The 21659-nt window shown below is 37.5% G+C and overlaps 4 non-coding genes across 4 annotated transcripts; 2 read left to right on the plus strand and 2 right to left on the minus strand.

Annotated features, from left to right (window-relative positions):
- Positions 1 to 722: 722 nt before the first annotated feature.
- Positions 723 to 804, plus strand: TRNAL-UAG (transfer RNA leucine (anticodon UAG)). The gene has a single exon. It is a non-coding gene; the product is annotated as a tRNA-Leu (tRNA).
- A 335-nt stretch (positions 805 to 1139) lies between these two features.
- Positions 1140 to 1221, plus strand: TRNAL-AAG (transfer RNA leucine (anticodon AAG)). Its single transcript has one exon. It is a non-coding gene; the product is annotated as a tRNA-Leu (tRNA).
- Positions 1222 to 6205: 4984 nt separating this feature from the next.
- On the minus strand, positions 6206 to 6332 carry TRNAL-CAA (transfer RNA leucine (anticodon CAA)). The gene is made up of 2 exons: positions 6295 to 6332; positions 6206 to 6251 (listed from the first exon to the last, which is right to left on the minus strand). It is a non-coding gene; the product is annotated as a tRNA-Leu (tRNA).
- A 1891-nt stretch (positions 6333 to 8223) lies between these two features.
- On the minus strand, positions 8224 to 8350 carry TRNAL-CAA (transfer RNA leucine (anticodon CAA)). Its single transcript has 2 exons — positions 8313 to 8350; positions 8224 to 8269 (listed from the first exon to the last, which is right to left on the minus strand). It is a non-coding gene; the product is annotated as a tRNA-Leu (tRNA).
- Between the last annotated feature and the right edge of the window lie 13309 nt (positions 8351 to 21659).

Genomic DNA, 21659 nt, shown 5'->3' on the forward strand with positions numbered 1-21659 from the left:
TATGCTGGCATAATACAATTTCAGTGTTTACGACTATGCACATGTTTATTTCGCATGTTGAAATCCAACAAATATTCACGGCAAATAATTAAGCAGTGCATACAATCTGATTAGATGACGAAATGAAACCCGGTGAACACATTTTAATGAGTAACTACAGCGTCAAAAATTCCCAGAAAATAGTATTCGCGTTTTTGGCATTTGCATTGTTACAAATATCACTTCAGTCGTCTCGGTAAATACCGAAACACACATGAAATGCTTGTGTTTCGGGGTAATTGCCTTGTTTTTGCAAATTAATTATGGGTAGCGTGGCCGAGCGGTCTAAGGCGCTGGTTTAAGGCACCAGTCATTTCGTTGGCGTGGGTTCGAATACCAACGCTGCCATGTTGTTTAGTATTTTGCAGAACAGTCATTTATGCTGGCATAATACAATTTCAGTGTTTACGACTATGCACATGTTTATTTCGCATGTTGAAATCCAACAAATATTCACGGCAAATAATTAAGCAGTGCATACAATCTGATTAGATGACGAAATGAAACCCGGTGAACACATTTTAATGAGTAACTACAGCGTCAAAAATTCCCAGAAAATAGTATTCGCGTTTTTGGCATTTGCATTGTTACAAATATCACTTCAGTCGTCTCGGTAAATACCGAAACACACATGAAATGCTTGTGTTTCGGGGTAATTGCCTTGTTTTTGCAAAGTAATTATGGGTAACGTGGCCGAGCGGTCTAAGGCGCTGGTTTTAGGCACCAGTCATTTCGATGGCGTGGGTTCGAATCCCACCGCTGCCATGTTGTTTAGTATTTTGCACAACTGTCATTCAAGCTGCCGTAATTCAATTTCTGTGTATACGGCTATGCACATGTTTTAGTCGCACTTTAAAATAAAACAAATATTCACGGCAAGTAACTAAGCAATGCATACAATCTGATTAGATGATGAAATGAAACCCGGTGAACACATTTTAATGAGTAACCACAGAGTCAAAAATTCTCAGAAAATAGTATTCGCATTTTCGGCATTTGCATTATTACAAATATCACTTCAGTCGTCTCGGTAAATACCGAAACACACATGAAATGCTTGTGTTTCGGGATAATTGCCTTGTTTTTGCAAAGTAATTATGGGTAGCGTGGCCGAGCGGTCTAAGGCGATGGTTTAAGGCACCAGTCATTTCGATGGCGTGGGTTCAAATCCCACCGCTGCCAGGTTGTTGAGTATTTTGCACAACTGTCATTCAAGCTGCCGTTATTCAATTTCTGTGTATACGGCTATGCACATGTTTTAGTCGCACTTTGAAATAAAACAAATATTCACGGCAAGTAACTAAGCAATGCATACAATCTGATTAGATGATGAAATGAAACCCGGTGAACGTCATTTTAGTGAGTATCTACAGCGTCAACAATTCCCAGGAAATAGTATTCGAATTTGTGGCATTTGCATTTTTAAAAATATCACTTCAGTCGTCTCGGTAAATACCGAAATACACATGAAATGCTTTTGTTCCAGGGTAATTGCCTTGTTTTAGCTCGCACATATAAACCTGAGATTAGGGCAAGGTGTTTAATCCTTGAGTCTGGCGCCTTAGACCGCTCGGCCATCCTGACATACATTTAATGTTAGATATATCGAACTTTTATGTGCTAGTAACATAGACCGTTTAAATCTTGAATTTGATGAAAATAATTCGGCAATTTCTATTCCGTATTTAAAAAACTAAATGAAATCAATGTCAATTTTGAATTACTGCTGTATCAACCGAAAATAAAATGTCACACCAAGCCAAAACGTTCGTAAATCTGCAAAGTTACCGAGAGTATAACAACATTGTCCGAAGTGGGATTCGAACAATGCCCATATTGGTGGACCAGAATAATCCCACAATTAACCATGAGATTAGGGCAAGGTGTCTATTCGTTCATCTTGACAGTAACTTAATTCTCGATATGTCGAGCGATTATGTGCTAGCTTCACAGACCGGTCAAATCTTTAATTTGATGACAATTTATTTCACACTTTCTGTTCAGTCTTCATAAATCTAAATGAAAATAAGTGTCAATTTTGATTCACTGCTGTGTCACCCGAAAAATGAAATGTCACACTAACCTAAAAAGTGCGAAAGTCTGCAAAGTTACCGCGAGTAAAACTACAATGTCAGAAGTGGGATTCGAACCCACGCCCACATTCGTGGACCAGAATACTCGCACATATAACCCTGAGATTAGGGCAAGGTGTTTAATCCTTGAGTCTGGCGCCTTAGACAGCGCGGCCATCCTGACATACATTCAATGTTAGATATATCGAACTTTTATGAGCTAGTAACATAGACCATTTAAATTTTGAATTTGATGAAAATAATTCGGCAATTTCTGTTCAGTATTTAAAAGACTAAATAAAATAAATGTCAATTTTGAATTACTGCTGTATCACTCGAAAAATAAAATGTCACACCAAGCCAAAACGTGCGTAAATCTGCAATGTTACCGAGAGTAAAGCAACATTGTCCGAAGTGGGATCCGAACAATGCCAACATTGGTGGACCAGAATAATCCCACAATTAACCATGAGATTAGGGCAAGGTGTCTATTCGTAAATCTTGATAGTAACTTAATTCTCGATATGTCGAGCGTTTATGTGCTAGCTTCACAGACCGGTCAAATCTTTAATTTGATGACAATTTATTTCACACTTTCTGTTCAGTCTTCATAAATCTAAATGAAAATAAATGTCAATTTTGATTCACTGCTGTGTCACACGAAAAATAAAATGTCACACTAACCTAAAACGTGCGAAAGTCTGCAAAGTTACCGCGAGTAAAACTACAATGTCAGAAGTGGGATTCGAAACCACGCCCACATTCGTGGACCAGAATACTCGCACATATAACCCTGAGATTAGGGCAAGGTGTTTAATCCTTGAGTCTGGCGCCTTAGACCGCTCGGCCATCCTGACATACATTTAATGTTAGATATATCGAACTTTTATGTGCTAGTAACATAGACCGTTTAAATCTTGAATTTGATGAAAATAATTCGGCAATTTCTATTCCGTATTTAAAAAACTAAATGAAATAAACGTCAATTTTGAATTACTGCTGTATCAACCGAAAAATAAAATGTCACACCAAGCCAAAACGTGCGTAAATCTGCAAAGTTACCGAGAGTATAACAACATTGTCCGAAGTGGGATTCGAACAATGCCCATGTTGGTGAACCAGAATAATCCCACAATTAACCATGAGATTAGGGCAAGGTGTCTATTCGTTCATCTTGACAGTAACTTAATTCTCGATATGTCGAGCGATTATGTGCTAGCTTCACAGACCGGTAAAATCTTTAATTTGATGACAATTTATTTCACACTTTCTGTTCAGTCTTCATAAATCTAAATGAAAATAAATGTCAATTTTGATTCACTGCTGTGTCACCCGAAAAATGAAATGTCACACTAACCTAAAACGTGCGAGAGTCTGCAAAGTTACCGCGAGTAAAACTACATTGTCAGAAGTGGGATTCGAACCCACGCCCACATTCGTGGACCAGAATACTCGCACATATAACCCTGAGATTAGGGCAAGGTGTTTAATCCTTGAGTCTGGCGCCTTAGACAGCTCGGCCATCCTGACATACATTTAATGTTAGATATATCGAACTGTTATGAGCTAGTAACATAGACCATTTAAATTTTGAATTTGATGAAAATAATTCGGCAATTTCTGTTCAGTATTTAAAAGATGAATAAAATAAATGTCAATTTTGAATTACTGCTGTATCACTCGAAAAATAAAATGTCACACCAAGCCAAAACGTGCGTAAATCTGCAAAGTTACCGAGAGTAAAGCAACATTGTCCAAAGTGGGATTCGAACAATGCCCACATTGGTGGACCAGAATAATCCCACAATTAACCATGAGATTAGGGCAAGGTGTCTATTCGTTCATCTTGACAGTAACTTAATTCTCGATATGTCGAGCGATTATGTGCTAGCTTCACAGACCGGTCAAATCTTTAATTTGATGACAATTTATTTCACACTTTCTGTTCAGTCTTCATAAATCTAAATGAAAATAAGTGTCAATTTTGATTCACTGCTGTGTCACCCGAAAAATGAAATGTCACACTAACCTAAAAAGTGCGAAAGTCTGCAAAGTTACCGCGAGTAAAACTACAATGTCAGAAGTGGGATTCGAACCCACGCCCACATTCGTGGACCAGAATACTCGCACATATAACCCTGAGATTAGGGCAAGGTGTTTAATCCTTGAGTCTGGCGCCTTAGACAGCGCGGCCATCCTGACATACATTCAATGTTAGATATATCGAACTTTTATGAGCTAGTAACATAGACCATTTAAATTTTGAATTTGATGAAAATAATTCGGCAATTTCTGTTCAGTATTTAAAAGACTAAATAAAATAAATGTCAATTTTGAATTACTGCTGTATCACTCGAAAAATAAAATGTCACACCAAGCCAAAACGTGCGTAAATCTGCAATGTTACCGAGAGTAAAGCAACATTGTCCGAAGTGGGATCCGAACAATGCCAACATTGGTGGACCAGAATAATCCCACAATTAACCATGAGATTAGGGCAAGGTGTCTATTCGTAAATCTTGATAGTAACTTAATTCTCGATATGTCGAGCGTTTATGTGCTAGCTTCACAGACCGGTCAAATCTTTAATTTGATGACAATTTATTTCACACTTTCTGTTCAGTCTTCATAAATCTAAATGAAAATAAATGTCAATTTTGATTCACTGCTGTGTCACACGAAAAATAAAATGTCACACTAACCTAAAACGTGCGAAAGTCTGCAAAGTTACCGCGAGTAAAACTACAATGTCAGAAGTGGGATTCGAAACCACGCCCACATTCGTGGACCAGAATACTCGCACATATAACCCTGAGATTAGGGCAAGGTGTTTAATCCTTGAGTCTGGCGCCTTAGACCGCTCGGCCATCCTGACATACATTTAATGTTAGATATATCGAACTTTTATGTGCTAGTAACATAGACCGTTTAAATCTTGAATTTGATGAAAATAATTCGGCAATTTCTATTCCGTATTTAAAAAACTAAATGAAATAAACGTCAATTTTGAATTACTGCTGTATCAACCGAAAAATAAAATGTCACACCAAGCCAAAACGTGCGTAAATCTGCAAAGTTACCGAGAGTATAACAACATTGTCCGAAGTGGGATTCGAACAATGCCCATGTTGGTGAACCAGAATAATCCCACAATTAACCATGAGATTAGGGCAAGGTGTCTATTCGTTCATCTTGACAGTAACTTAATTCTCGATATGTCGAGCGATTATGTGCTAGCTTCACAGACCGGTAAAATCTTTAATTTGATGACAATTTATTTCACACTTTCTGTTCAGTCTTCATAAATCTAAATGAAAATAAATGTCAATTTTGATTCACTGCTGTGTCACCCGAAAAATGAAATGTCACACTAACCTAAAACGTGCGAGAGTCTGCAAAGTTACCGCGAGTAAAACTACATTGTCAGAAGTGGGATTCGAACCCACGCCCACATTCGTGGACCAGAATACTCGCACATATAACCCTGAGATTAGGGCAAGGTGTTTAATCCTTGAGTCTGGCGCCTTAGACAGCTCGGCCATCCTGACATACATTTAATGTTAGATATATCGAACTGTTATGAGCTAGTAACATAGACCATTTAAATTTTGAATTTGATGAAAATAATTCGGCAATTTCTGTTCAGTATTTAAAAGACTAAATAAAATAAATGTCAATTTTGAATTACTGCTGTATCACTCGAAAAATAAAATGTCACACCAAGCCAAAACGTGCGTAAATCTGCAAAGTTACCGAGAGTAAAGCAACATTGTCCAAAGTGGGATTCGAACAATGCCCACATTGGTGGACCAGAATAATCCCACAATTAACCATGAGATTAGGGCAAGGTGTCTATTCGTAAATCTTGATAGTAACTTAATTCTCGATATGTCGAGCGATTATGTGCTAGCTTCACAGACCGGTCAAATCTTTAATTTGATGACAATTTATTTCACACTTTCTGTTCAGTCTTCATAAATCTAAATGAAAATAAATGTCAATTTTGATTCACTGCTGTGTCACACGAAAAATAAAATGTCACACTAACCTAAAACGTGCGAAAGTCTGCAAAGTTACCGCGAGTAAAACTACATTGTCAGAAGTGGGATTCGAACCCACGCCCACATTCGTGGACCAGAATACTCGCACATATAACCCTGAGATTAGGGCAAGGTGTTTAATCCTTGAGTCTGGCGCCTTAGACCGCTCGGCCATCCTGACATACATTTAATGTTAGATATATCGAACTTTTATGTGCTAGTAACATAGACCGTTTAAATCTTGAATTTGATGAAAATAATTCGGCAATTTCTATTCCGTATTTAAAAAACTAAATGAAATAAATGTCAATTTTGAATTACTGCTGTATCAACCGAAAATAAAATGTCACACCAAGCCAAAACGTTCGTAAATCTGCAAAGTTACCGAGAGTATAACAACATTGTCCGAAGTGGGATTCGAACAATGCCCATATTGGTGGACCAGAATAATCCCACAATTAACCATGAGATTAGGGCAAGGTGTCTATTCGTTCATCTTGACAGTAACTTAATTCTCGATATGTCGAGCGATTATGTGCTAGCTTCACAAACCGGTCAAATCTTTAATTTGATGACAATTTATTTCACACTTTCTGTTCAGTCTTCATAAATCTAAATGAAAATAAGTGTCAATTTTGATTCACTGCTGTGTCACACGAAAAATGAAATGTCACACTAACCTAAAGCGTGCGAGAGTCTGCAAAGTTACCGCGAGTAAAACTACAATGTCAGAAGTGGGATTCGAACCCACGCCCACATTCGTGGACCAGAATACTCGCACATATAACCCTGAGATTAGGGCAAGGTGTTTAATCCTTGAGTCTGGCGCCTTAGACAGCTCGGCCATCCTGACATACATTCAATGTTAGATATATCGAACTTATATGAGCTAGTAACATAGACCATTTAAATTCTGAATTTGATGAAAATAATTCGGCAATTTCTGTTCAGTATTTAAAAGACTAAATAAAATAAATGTCAATTTTGAATTACTGCTGTATCACCCGAAAAATAAAATGTCACACCAAGCCAAAACGTGCGTAAATCTGCAAATTTACCGAGAGTATAACAACATTGTCCGAAGTGGGATTCGAACAATGCCCATGTTGGTGGACCAGAATAATCTCACAATTAACCATGAGATTAGGGCAAGGTGTCTATTCGTTCATCTTGACAGTAACTTAATTCTCGATATGTCGAGCGATTATGTGCTAGCTTCACAGACCGGTAAAATCTTTAATTTGATGACAATTTATTTCACACTTTCTGTTCAGTCTTCATAAATCTAAATGAAAATAAGTGTCAATTTTGATTCACTGCTGTGTCACCCGAAAAATGAAATGTCACACTAACCTAAAACGTGCGAGAGTCTGCAAAGTTACCGCGAGTAAAACTACAATGTCAGAAGTGGGATTCGAACCCACGCCCACATTCGTGGACCAGAATACTCGCACATATAACTCTGAGATTAGGGCAAGGTGTTTAAACCTTGAGTCTGGCGCCTTAGACAGCTCGGCCATCCTGACATACATTCAATGTTAGATATATCGAACTTTTATGAGCTAGTAACATAGACCATTTAAATTTTGAATTTGATGAAAATAATTCGGCAATTTCTGTTCAGTATTTAAAAGACTAAATAAAATAAATGTCAATTTTTAATTACTGCTGTATCACCCGAAAAATAAAATGTCACACCAAGCCAAAACGTGCGTAAATCTGCAAAGTTACCGAGAGTATAACAACATTGTCCGAAGTGGGATTCGAACAATGCCCATATTGGTGGACCAGAATAATCCCACAATTAACCATGAGATTAGGGCAAGGTGTCTATTCGTTCATCTTGACAGTAACTTAATTCTCGATATGTCGAGCGATTATGTGCTAGCTTCACAGACCGGTCAAATCTTTAATTTGATGACAATTTATTTCACACTTTCTGTTCAGTCTTTATAAATCTAAATGAAAATAAATGTCAATTTTGATTCACGGCTGTGTCACCCGAAAAATGAAATGTCACACTAACCTAAAACGTGCGAGAGTCTGCAAAGTTACCGCGAGTAACACTACAATGTCAGAAGTGGGATTCGAACCCACGCCCACATTCGTGGACCAGAATACTCGCACATATAACCCTGAGATTAGGGCAAGGTGTTTAATCCTTGAGTCTGGCGCCTTAGACCGCTCGGCCATCCTGACATACATTTAATGTTAGATATATCGAACTTTTATGAGCTAGTAACATAGACCATTTAAATTTTGAATTTGATGAAAATAATTCGGCAATTTCTGTTCAGTATTTAAAATACTAAATAAAATAAATGTCAATTTTGAATTACTGCTGTATCACTCGAAAAATAAAATGTCACACCAAGCCAAAACGTGCGTAAATCTGCAATGTTACCGAGAGTAAAGCAACATTGTCCGAAGTGGGATCCGAACAATGCCAACATTGGTGGACCAGAATAATCCCACAATTAACCATGAGATTAGGGCAAGGTGTCTATTCGTAAATCTTGATAGTAACTTAATTCTTGATATGTCGAGCGATTATGTGCTAGCTTCACAGACCGGTCAAATCTTTAATTTGATGACAATTTATTTCACAGTTTCTGTTCAGTCTTCATAAATCTAAATGAAAATAAATGTCAATTTTGATTCACTGCTGTGTCACACGAAAAATAAAATGTCACACTAACCTAAAACGTGCGAAAGTCTGCAAAGTTACCGCGAGTAAAACTACAATGTCAGAAGTGGGATTCGAACCCACGCCCACATTCGTGGACCAGAACACTCGCACATATAACCCTGACATTAGGGCAAGGTGTTTAATCCTTGAGTCTGGCGCATTAGACCGCTCGGCCATCCTGACATACATTTAATGTTAGATATATCGAACTTTTATGTGCTAGTAACATAGACCGTTTAAATCTTGAATTTGATGAAAATAATTCGGCAATTTCTATTCAGTATTTAAAAGACTAAATAAAATAAATGTCAATTTTGAATTACTGCTGTATCACTCGAAAAATAAAATGTCACACCAAGCCAAAACGTGCGTAAATCTGCAATGTTACCGAGAGTAAAGCAACATTGTCCGAAGTGGGATCCGAACAATGCCAACATTGGTGGACCAGAATAATCCCACAATTAACCATGAGATTAGGGCAAGGTGTCTATTCGTAAATCTTGATAGTAACTTAATTCTTGATATGTCGAGCGATTATGTGCTAGCTTCACAGACCGGTCAAATCTTTAATTTGATGACAATTTATTTCACAGTTTCTGTTCAGTCTTCATAAATCTAAATGAAAATAAATGTCAATTTTGATTCACTGCTGTGTCACACGAAAAATAAAATGTCACACTAACCTAAAACGTGCGAAAGTCTGCAAAGTTACCGCGAGTAAAACTACAATGTCAGAAGTGGGATTCGAACCCACGTCCACAATCGTGGACCAGAATACTCGCACATATAACCCTGAGATTAGGGCAAGGTGTTTAATCCTTGAGTCTGGCGCATTAGACCGCTCGGCCATCCTGACATACATTTAATGTTAGATATATCGAACTTTTATGTGCTAGTAACATAGACCGTTTAAATCTTGAATTTGATGAAACTAATTCGGCAATTTCTATTCCGTATTTAAAAAACTAAATGAAATAAACGTCAATTTTGAATTACTGCTGTATCAACCGAAAAATAAAATGTCACACCAAGCCAAAACTTTTGTAAGTCTGCAAAGTTACCGAGAGTATAACAACATTGTCCGAAGTGGGATTCGAACAATGCCCATATTGGTGGACCAGAATAATCCCACAATTAACCATGAGATTAGGGCAAGGTGTCTATTCGTTCATCTTGACAGTAACTTAATTCTCGATATGTCGAGCGATAATGTGCTAGCTTCACAGACCGGTCAAATCTTTAATTTGATGACAATTTATTTCACACTTTCTGTTCAGTCTTCATAAATCTAAATGAAAATAAATGTCAATTTTGATTCACTGCTGTGTCACCCGAAAAATGAAATGTCACACTAACCTAAAACGTGCGAGAGTCTGCAAAGTTACCGCGAGTAAAACTACAATGTCAGAAGTGGGATTCGAACCCACACCCACATTCGTGGACCAGAATACTCGCACATATAACCCTGAGATTAGGGCAAGGTGTTTAATCCTTGAGTCTGGCGCCTTAGACCGCTCGGCCATCCTGACATACATTTAATGTTAGATATATCGAACTTTTATGAGCTAGTAACATAGACCATTTAAATTTTGAATTTGATGAAAATAATTCGGCAATTTCTGTTCAGTATTTAAAAGACTAAATAAAATAAATGTCAATTTTGAATTACTGCTGTATCACTCGAAAAATAAAATGTCACACCAAGCCAAAACGTGCGTAAATCTGCAATGTTACCGAGAGTAAAGCAACATTGTCCGAAGTGGGATCCGAACAATGCCAACATTGGTGGACCAGAATAATCCCACAATTAACCATGAGATTAGGGCAAGGTGTCTATTCGTAAATCTTGATAGTAACTTAATTCTTGATATGTCGAGCGATTATGTGCTAGCTTCACAGACCGGTCAAATCTTTAATTTGATGACAATTTATTTCACAGTTTCTGTTCAGTCTTCATAAATCTAAATGAAAATAAATGTCAATTTTGATTCACTGCTGTGTCACACGAAAAATAAAATGTCACACTAACCTAAAACGTGCGAGAGTCTGCAAAGTTACCGCGAGTAAAACTACATTGTCAGAAGTGGGATACGAACCCACGCCCACATTCGTGGACCAGAATACTCGCACATATGACCCTGACATTAGGGCAAGGTGTTTAATCCTTGAGTCTGGCGCATTAGACCGCTCGGCCATCCTGACATACGTTTAATGTTAGATATATCGAACTTTTATGTGCTAGTAACATAGACTGTTTAAATCTTGAATTTGATGAAAATAATTCGGCAATTTCTATTCAGTATTTAAAAGACTAAATAAAATAAATGTCAATTTTGAATTACTGCTGTATCAACCGAAAAATAAAATGTCACACCAAGCCAAAACTTTCGTAAGTCTGCAAAGTTACCGAGAGTATAACAACATTGTCCGAAGTGGGATTCGAACAATGCCCATATTGGTGGACCAGAATAATCCCACAATTAACCATGAGATTAGGGCAAGGTGTCTATTCGTTCATCTTGACAGTAACTTAATTCTCGATATGTCGAGCGATTATGTGCTAGCTTCACAGACCGGTCAAATCTTTAATTTGATGACAATTTATTTCACACTTTCTGTTCAGTCTTCATAAATCTAAATGAAAATAAATGTCAATTTTGATTCACTGCTGTGTCACCCGAAAAATGAAAAGTCACACTAACCTAAAACGTGCGAGAGTCTGCAAAGTTACCGCGAGTAAAACTACAATGACAGAAGTGGGATTCGAACCCACACCAACATTCGTGGACCAGAATACTCGCACATATAACCCTGAGATTAGGGCAAGGTGTTTAATCCTTGAGTCTGGCGCCTTAGACCGCTCGGCCATCCTGACATACATTTAATGTTAGATATATCGAACTTTTATGAGCTAGTAACATAAACCATTTAAATTTTGAATTTGATGAAAATAATTCGGCAATTTCTGTTCAGTATTTAAAAGACTAAATAAAATAAATGTCAATTTTGAATTACTGCTGTATCACTCGAAAAATAAAATGTCACACCAAGCCAAAACGTGCGTAAATCTGCAATGTTACCGAGAGTAAAGCAACATTGTCCGAAGTGGGATTCGAACAATGCCAACATTGGTGGACCAGAATAATCCCACAATTAACCATGAGATTAGGGCAAGGTGTCTATTCGTCCATCTTGACAGTAACTTAATTCTCGATATGTCGAGCGATTATGTGCTAGCTTCACAGACCAGTCAAATCTTTAATTTGATGGAAAAACTATTCCAATCTTTCTGTTCAGTCTTTATAAATCTAAATGAACATAAATGTCAATTTGGAATCACTGCTGTGTCACACGAAAAATAAAATGTCACACTAACCTAAAACGTGTGAGACTCTGCAAAGTTACCACGAGTAAAACAACATTGTCCGAAGTGGGATTCGAACCCACGCCCACATTCGTGGACCAGAATACTCGCACGTATAACACTGAGATTTGGGCAAGGTGGTTAATTCTTGAGTCTGGCGCCTTAGTCTGCTCGCACAATTAACCCTGAGATTTCGGTAAGGTGTCTATTCGTCCACCTTGACAGTAACTTAATTCTCGATATGTCGAGCGATTATGTGCTAGCTTCACAGACCGGTCAAATCTTTAATTTGATGAAAAATTATTCCACACTTTCTGTTCAGTCTTCATAAATCTAAATGAAAATAAATGTCAATTTTGATTCACTCATGTGTCACACGAAAAATAAAATGTCACACTAACCTAAAACGTGCGAAAGTCTGCAAAGTTACCGCCAGTAAAACTACATTGTCAGAAGTGGGATTCGCACCCACGCCCACATTCGTGGACCAGAATACTCGAACATATAACCCTGAGATTAGGGCAAGGTGTTTAATCCTTGAGTCTGGCGCCTTAGACCGCTCGGCCATCCTGACATAAATTTAATGTTAGATATATCGAACTTTTATGTGCTAGTAACATAGACCGCTTAAATCTTGAATTTGATGAAAATAATTCGGCAATTTCTGTTCAGTATTTAAAAAACTAAATGAAATAAATGTCAATTTTGAATTACTGCTGTATCACTCGAAAAATAAAGTGTCACACCAAGCCAAAACGTGCGTAAATCTGCAATGTTACCGAGAGTAAAGCAACATTGTCCGAAGTGGGATTCGAACAATGCCAACATTGGTGGACCAGAATAATCCCACAATTAACCATGAGATTAGGGCAAGGTGTCTATTCGTAAATCTTGATAGTAACTTAATTCTCGATATGTCGAGCGATTATGTGCTAGCTTCACAGACCGGTCAAATCTTTAATTTGATGACAATTTATTTCACACTTTCTGTTCAGTCTTCATAAATCTAAATGAAAATAAATGTCAATTTTGATTCACTGCTATGTCACACGAAAAATAAAATGTCACACTAACCTAAAACGTGCGAGAGTCTGCAAAGTTACCGCGAGTAAAACTACATTGTCAGAAGTGGGATACGAACCCACGCCCACATTCGTGGACCAGAATACTCGCACATATGACCCTGAGATTAGGGCAAGGTGTTTAATCCTTGAGTCTGGCGCCTTAGACCGCTCGGCCATCCTGACATACATTTAATGTTAGATATATCGAACTTTTATGCGGTAGTAACATAGACCGCTTAAATCTTGAATTTGATGAAAATAATTCGGCAATTTCTGTTCAGTATTTAAAAAACTAAATGAAATAAATGTCAATTTTGAATTACTGCTGTATCACTCGAAAAATAAAGTGTCACACCAAGCCAAAACGTGCGTAAATCTGCAAAGTTACCGAGAGTAAAACAACATTGTCCGATGTGGGATTCGAACAATGTCCACATTGGTGGACCAGAATAATCCCACAATTAACCATGAGATTAGGGCAAGGTGTCTATTCGTCCATCTTGACAGTAACTTAATTCTCGATATGTCGAGCGATTATGTGCTAGCTTCACAGACCAGTCAAATCTTTAATTTGATGGAAAAACTATTCCAATCTTTCTGTTCAGTCTTTATAAATCTAAATGAACATAAATGTCAATTTGGAATCACTGCTGTGTCACACGAAAAATAAAATGTCACACTAACCTAAAACGTGTGAGACTCTGCAAAGTTACCACGAGTAAAACAACATTGTCCGAAGTGGGATTCGAACCCACGCCCACATTCGTGGACCAGAATACTCGCACGTATAACACTGAGATTTGGGCAAGGTGGTTAATTCTTGAGTCTGGCGCCTTAGTCTGCTCGCACAATTAACCCTGAGATTTCGGTAAGGTGTCTATTCGTCCACCTTGACAGTAACTTAATTCTCGATATGTCGAGCGATTATGTGCTAGCTTCACAGACCGGTCAAATCTTTAATTTGATGAAAAATTATTCCACACTTTCTGTTCAGTCTTCATAAATCTAAATGAAAATAAATGTCAATTTTGAATCACTGCTGTGTCACACGAAAATTAAAATGTCATACTCACCTAAAACGTGCGAGAATCTGCAGAGTTACCGAGAGTAAAACAAAATTGTATAAGTGGGATTCGAACCAAGGCCCACATTCGTGGACCAGAATACTCGCACATATAACCCTGTGATTAGAGCAAGGTATTTAATCCTTGAGTCCGACGGCTTAGACCGCTACGCCATCCTGACATACATTTAATGGTGGATATATCGAACTTTTATGTGCCAGTAACATAGACCGTTTAAATCTTGAATTTGATGAAAATAATTCGGTAATTTCTGGTCAGTATTTAAAAAACTAAATTAAATAAATGTCAATTTTGAATTACTGCTGTATCACACGAAAAATAAAATGTCACACCAAGCCAAAACGTGCGCGAATCTGCAAAGTTACTGAGAGTAAAACAAAATTGTCAGGAATGGGATTCGAACACACGCCCACATTCGTGGACCAGAATACTCGCACATATAACCCTGAGATTAGGGCAAGGTGTTTAATCCTTGAGTCTGGCGCCTTAGACAGCTCGGCCATCCTGACATACATTTAATGTTAGATATATCGAACTTTTATGAGCTAGTAACATAGACCATTTAAATTTTGAATTTGATGAAAATAATTCGGCAATTTCTGTTCAGTATTTAAAAGACTAAATAAAATAAATGTCAATTTTGAATTACTGCTGTATCACTCGAAAAATAAAATGTCACACCAAGCCAAAACGTGCGTAAATCTGCAATGTTACCGAGAGTAAAGCAACATTGTCCGAAGTGGGATCCGAACAATGCCAACATTGGTGGACCAGAATAATCCCACAATTAACCATGAGATTAGGGCAAGGTGTCTATTCGTAAATCTTGATTGTAACTTAATTCTCGATATGTCGAGCGATTATGTGCTAGCTTCACAGACCGGTTAAATCTTTAATTTGATGACAATTTATTTCACACTTTCTGTTCAGTCTTCATAAATCTAAATGAAAATAAATGTCAATTTTGATTCACTGCTGTGTCACACGAAAAATAAAATGTCACACTAACCTAAAACGTGCGAAAGTCTGCAAAGTTACCGCGAGTAAAACTACAATGTCAGAAGTGGGATTCGAACCCACGTCCACAATCGTGGACCAGAATACTCGCACATATAACCCTGAGATTAGGGCAAGGTGTTTAATCCTTGAGTCTGGCGCATTAGACCGCTCGGCCATCCTGACATACATTTAATGTTAGATATATCGAACTTTTATGTGCTAGTAACATAGACCGTTTAAATCTTGAATTTGATGAAAATAATTCGGCAATTTCTATTCCGTATTTAAAAAACTAAATGAAATAAACGTCAATTTTGAATTACTGCTGTATCAACCGAAAAATAAAATGTCACACCAAGCCAAAACTTTCGTAAATCTGCAAAGTTACCGAGAGTATAACAACATTGTCCGAAGTGGGATTCGAACAATGCCCATATTGGTGGACCAGAATAATCCCTCAATTAACCATGAGATTAGGGCAAGGTGTCTATTCGTTCATCTTGACAGTAACTTAATTCTCGATATGTCGAGCGATTATGTGCTAGCTTCACAGACCGGTCAAATCTTTAATTTGATGACAATTTATTTCACACTTTCTGTTCAGTCTTCATAAATCTAAATGAAAATAAATGTCAATTTTGAATTACTGCTGTATCACTCGAAAAATAAAATGTCACACCAAGCCAAAACGTGCGTAAATCTGCAATGTTACCGAGAGTATAACAACATTGTCCGAAGTGGGATTCGAACAATGCCCATATTGGTGGACCAGAATAATCCCTCAATTAACCATGAGATTAGGGCAAGGTGTCTATTCGTTCATCTTGACAGTAACTTAATTCTCGATATGTCGAGCGATTATGTGCTAGCTTCACAGACCGGTCAAATCTTTAATTTGATGACAATTTATTTCACACTTTCTGTTCAGTCTTCATAAATCTAAATGAAAATAAATGTCAATTTTGAATTACTGCTGTATCACTCGAAAAATAAAATGTCACACCAAGCCAAAACGTGCGTAAATCTGCAATGTTACCGAGAGTAAAGCAACATTGTCCGAAGTGGGATCCGAACAATGCCAACATTGGTGGACCAGAATAATCCCACAATTAACCATGAGATTAGGGCAAGGTGTCTATTCGTAAATCTTGATAGTAACTTAATTCTCGATATGTCGAGCGATTATGTGCTAGCTTCACAGACCGGTCAAATCTTTAATTTGATGACAATTTATTTCACACTTTCTGTTCAGTCTTCATAAATCTAAATGAAAATAAATGTCAATTTTGATTCACTGCTGTGTCACACGAAAAATAAAATGTCACACTAACCTAAAACGTGCGAAAGTCTGCAAAGTTACCGCGAGTAAAACTACAATGTCAGAAGTGGGATTCGAACCCACGTCCACAATCGTGGACCAGAATACTCGCACATATAACCCTGAGATTAGGGCAAGGTGTTTAATCCTTGAGTCTGGCGCATTAGACCGCTCGGCCATCCTGACATACATTTAATGTTAGATATATCGAACTTTTATGTGCTAGTAACATAGACCGTTTAAATCTTGAATTTGATGAAACTAATTCGGCAATTTCTATTCCGTATTTAAAAAACTAAATGAAATAAACGTCAATTTTGAATTACTGCTGTATCAACCGAAAAATAAAATGTCACACCAAGCCAAAACTTTCGTAAGTCTGCAAAGTTACCGAGAGTATAACAACATTGTCCGAAGTGGGATTCGAACAATGCCCATATTGGTGGACCAGAATAATCCCACAATTAACCATGAGATTAGGGCAAGGTGTCTATTCGTTCATCTTGACAGTAACTTAATTCTCGATATGTCGAGCGATTATGTGCTAGCTTCACAGACCGGTCAAATCTTTAATTTGATGACAATTTATTTCACACTTTCTGTTCAGTCTTCATAAATCTAAATGAAAATAAATGTCAATTTTGATTCACTGCTGTGTCACCCGAAAAATGAAAAGTCACACTAACCTAAAACGTGCGAGAGTCTGCAAAGTTACCGCGAGTAAAACTACAATGTCAGAAGTGGGATTCGAACCCACACCAACATTCGTGGACCAGAATACTCGCACATATAACCCTGAGATTAGGGCAAGGTGTTTAATCCTTGAGTCTGGCGCCTTAGACCGCTCGGCCATCCTGACATACATTTAATGTTAGATATATCGAACTTTTATGAGCTAGTAACATAAACCATTTAAATTTTGAATTTGATGAAAATAATTCGGCAATTTCTGTTCAGTATTTAAAAGACTAAATAAAATAAATGTCAATTTTGAATTACTGCTGTATCACTCGAAAAATAAAATGTCACACCAAGCCAAAACGTGCGTAAATCTGCAATGTTACCGAGAGTAAAGCAACATTGTCCGAAGTGGGATTCGAACAATGCCAACATTGGTGGACCAGAATAATCCCACAATTAACCATGAGATTAGGGCAAGGTGTCTATTCGTCATCTTGACAGTAACTTAATTCTCGATATGTCGAGCGATTATGTGCTAGCTTCACAGACCAGTCAAATCTTTAATTTGATGGAAAAACTATTCCAATCTTTCTGTTCAGTCTTTATAAATCTAAATGAACATAAATGTCAATTTGGAATCACTGCTGTGTCACACGAAAAATAAAATGTCACACTAACCTAAAACGTGTGAGACTCTGCAAAGTTACCACGAGTAAAACAACATTGTCCGAAGTGGGATTCGAACCCACGCCCACATTCGTGGACCAGAATACTCGCACGTATAACACTGAGATTTGGGCAAGGTGGTTAATTCTTGAGTCTGGCGCCTTAGTCTGCTCGCACAATTAACCCTGAGATTTCGGTAAGGTGTCTATTCGTCCACCTTGACAGTAACTTAATTCTCGATATGTCGAGCGATTATGTGCTAGCTTCACAGACCGGTCAAATCTTTAATTTGATGAAAAATTATTCCACACTTTCTGTTCAGTCTTCATAAATCTAAATGAAAATAAATGTCAATTTTGATTCACTCATGTGTCACACGAAAAATAAAATGTCACACTAACCTAAAACGTGCGAAAGTCTGCAAAGTTACCGCCAGTAAAACTACATTGTCAGAAGTGGGATTCGCACCCACGCCCACATTCGTGGACCAGAATACTCGAACATATAACCCTGAGATTAGGGCAAGGTGTTTAATCCTTGAGTCTGGCGCCTTAGACCGCTCGGCCATCCTGACATAAATTTAATGTTAGATATATCGAACTTTTATGTGCTAGTAACATAGACCGCTTAAATCTTGAATTTGATGAAAATAATTCGGCAATTTCTGTTCAGTATTTAAAAAACTAAATGAAATAAATGTCAATTTTGAATTACTGCTGTATCACTCGAAAAATAAAGTGTCACACCAAGCCAAAACGTGCGTAAATCTGCAATGTTACCGAGAGTAAAGCAACATTGTCCGAAGTGGGATTCGAACAATGCCAACATTGGTGGACCAGAATAATCCCACAATTAACCATGAGATTAGGGCAAGGTGTCTATTCGTAAATCTTGATAGTAACTTAATTCTCGATATGTCGAGCGATTATGTGCTAGCTTCACAGACCGGTCAAATCTTTAATTTGATGACAATTTATTTCACACTTTCTGTTCAGTCTTCATAAATCTAAATGAAAATAAATGTCAATTTTGATTCACTGCTATGTCACACGAAAAATAAAATGTCACACTAACCTAAAACGTGCGAGAGTCTGCAAAGTTACCGCGAGTAAAACTACATTGTCAGAAGTGGGATACGAACCCACGCCCACATTCGTGGACCAGAATACTCGCACATATGACCCTGAGATTAGGGCAAGGTGTTTAATCCTTGAGTCTGGCGCCTTAGACCGCTCGGCCATCCTGACATACATTTAATGTTAGATATATCGAACTTTTATGCGGTAGTAACATAGACCGCTTAAATCTTGAATTTGATGAAAATAATTCGGCAATTTCTGTTCAGTATTTAAAAAACTAAATGAAATAAATGTCAATTTTGAATTACTGCTGTATCACTCGAAAAATAAAGTGTCACACCAAGCCAAAACGTGCGTAAATCTGCAAAGTTACCGAGAGTAAAACAACATTGTCCGATGTGGGATTCGAACAATGTCCACATTGGTGGACCAGAATAATCCCACAATTAACCATGAGATTAGGGCAAGGTGTCTATTCGTCCATCTTGACAGTAACTTAATTCTCGATATGTCGAGCGATTATGTGCTAGCTTCACAGACCAGTCAAATCTTTAATTTGATGGAAAAACTATTCCAATCTTTCTGTTCAGTCTTTATAAATCTAAATGAACATAAATGTCAATTTGGAATCACTGCTGTGTCACACGAAAAATAAAATGTCACACTAACCTAAAACGTGTGAGACTCTGCAAAGTTACCACGAGTAAAACAACATTGTCCGAAGTGGGATTCGAACCCACGCCCACATTCGTGGACCAGAATACTCGCACGTATAACACTGAGATTTGGGCAAGGTGGTTAATTCTTGAGTCTGGCGCCTTAGTCTGCTCGCACAATTAACCCTGAGATTTCGGTAAGGTGTCTATTCGTCCACCTTGACAGTAACTTAATTCTCGATATGTCGAGCGATTATGTGCTAGCTTCACAGACCGGTCAAATCTTTAATTTGATGAAAAATTATTCCACACTTTCTGTTCAGTCTTCATAAATCTAAATGAAAATAAATGTCAATTTTGAATCACTGCTGTGTCACACGAAAATTAAAATGTCATACTCACCTAAAACGTGCGAGAATCTGCAGAGTTACCGAGAGTAAAACAAAATTGTATAAGTGGGATTCGAACCAAGGCCCACATTCGTGGACCAGAATACTCGCACATATAACCCTGTGATTAGAGCAAGGTATTTAATCCTTGAGTCCGACGGCTTAGACCGCTACGCCATCCTGACATACATTTAATGGTGGATATATCGAACTTTTATGTGCCAGTAACATAGACCGTTTAAATCTTGAATTTGATGAAAATAATTCGGTAATTTCTGGTCAGTATTTAAAAAACTAAATTAAATAAATGTCAATTTTGAATTACTGCTGTATCACACGAAAAATAAAATGTCACACCAAGCCAAAACGTGCGCGAATCTGCAAAGTTACTGAGAGTAAAACAAAATTGTCAGGAATGGGATTCGAACACACGCCCACATTCGTGGACCAGAATACTCGCACATATAACCCTGAGATTAGGGCAAGGTGTTTAATCCTTGAGTCTGGCGCCTTAGACAGCTCGGCCATCCTGACATACATTTAATGTTAGATATATCGAACTTTTATGAGCTAGTAACATAGACCATTTAAATTTTGAATTTGATGAAAATAATTCGGCAATTTCTGTTCAGTATTTAAAAGACTAAATAAAATAAATGTCAATTTTGAATTACTGCTGTATCACTCGAAAAATAAAATGTCACACCAAGCCAAAACGTGCGTAAATCTGCAATGTTACCGAGAGTAAAGCAACATTGTCCGAAGTGGGATCCGAACAATGCCAACATTGGTGGACCAGAATAATCCCACAATTAACCATGAGATTAGGGCAAGGTGTCTATTCGTAAATCTTGATTGTAACTTAATTCTCGATATGTCGAGCGATTATGTGCTAGCTTCACAGACCGGTTAAATCTTTAATTTGATGACAATTTATTTCACACTTTCTGTTCAGTCTTCATAAATCTAAATGAAAATAAATGTCAATTTTGATTCACTGCTGTGTCACACGAAAAATAAAATGTCACACTAACCTAAAACGTGCGAAAGTCTGCAAAGTTACCGCGAGTAAAACTACAATGTCAGAAGTGGGATTCGAACCCACGTCCACAATCGTGGACCAGAATACTCGCACATATAACCCTGAGATTAGGGCAAGGTGTTTAATCCTTGAGTCTGGCGCATTAGACCGCTCGGCCATCCTGACATACATTTAATGTTAGATATATCGAACTTTTATGTGCTAGTAACATAGACCGTTTAAATCTTGAATTTGATGAAAATAATTCGGCAATTTCTATTCCGTATTTAAAAAACTAAATGAAATAAACGTCAATTTTGAATTACTGCTGTATCAACCGAAAAATAAAATGTCACACCAAGCCAAAACTTTCGTAAATCTGCAAAGTTACCGAGAGTATAACAACATTGTCCGAAGTGGGATTCGAACAATGCCCATATTGGTGGACCAGAATAATCCCTCAATTAACCATGAGATTAGGGCAAGGTGTCTATTCG

This window comes from Saccoglossus kowalevskii, chromosome 8 (genome assembly GCF_978046115.1).
Source record: "Saccoglossus kowalevskii chromosome 8, keSacKowa6.1, whole genome shotgun sequence".
In the NCBI taxonomy this organism is placed as follows: Eukaryota; Metazoa; Hemichordata; class Enteropneusta; family Harrimaniidae; genus Saccoglossus; species Saccoglossus kowalevskii.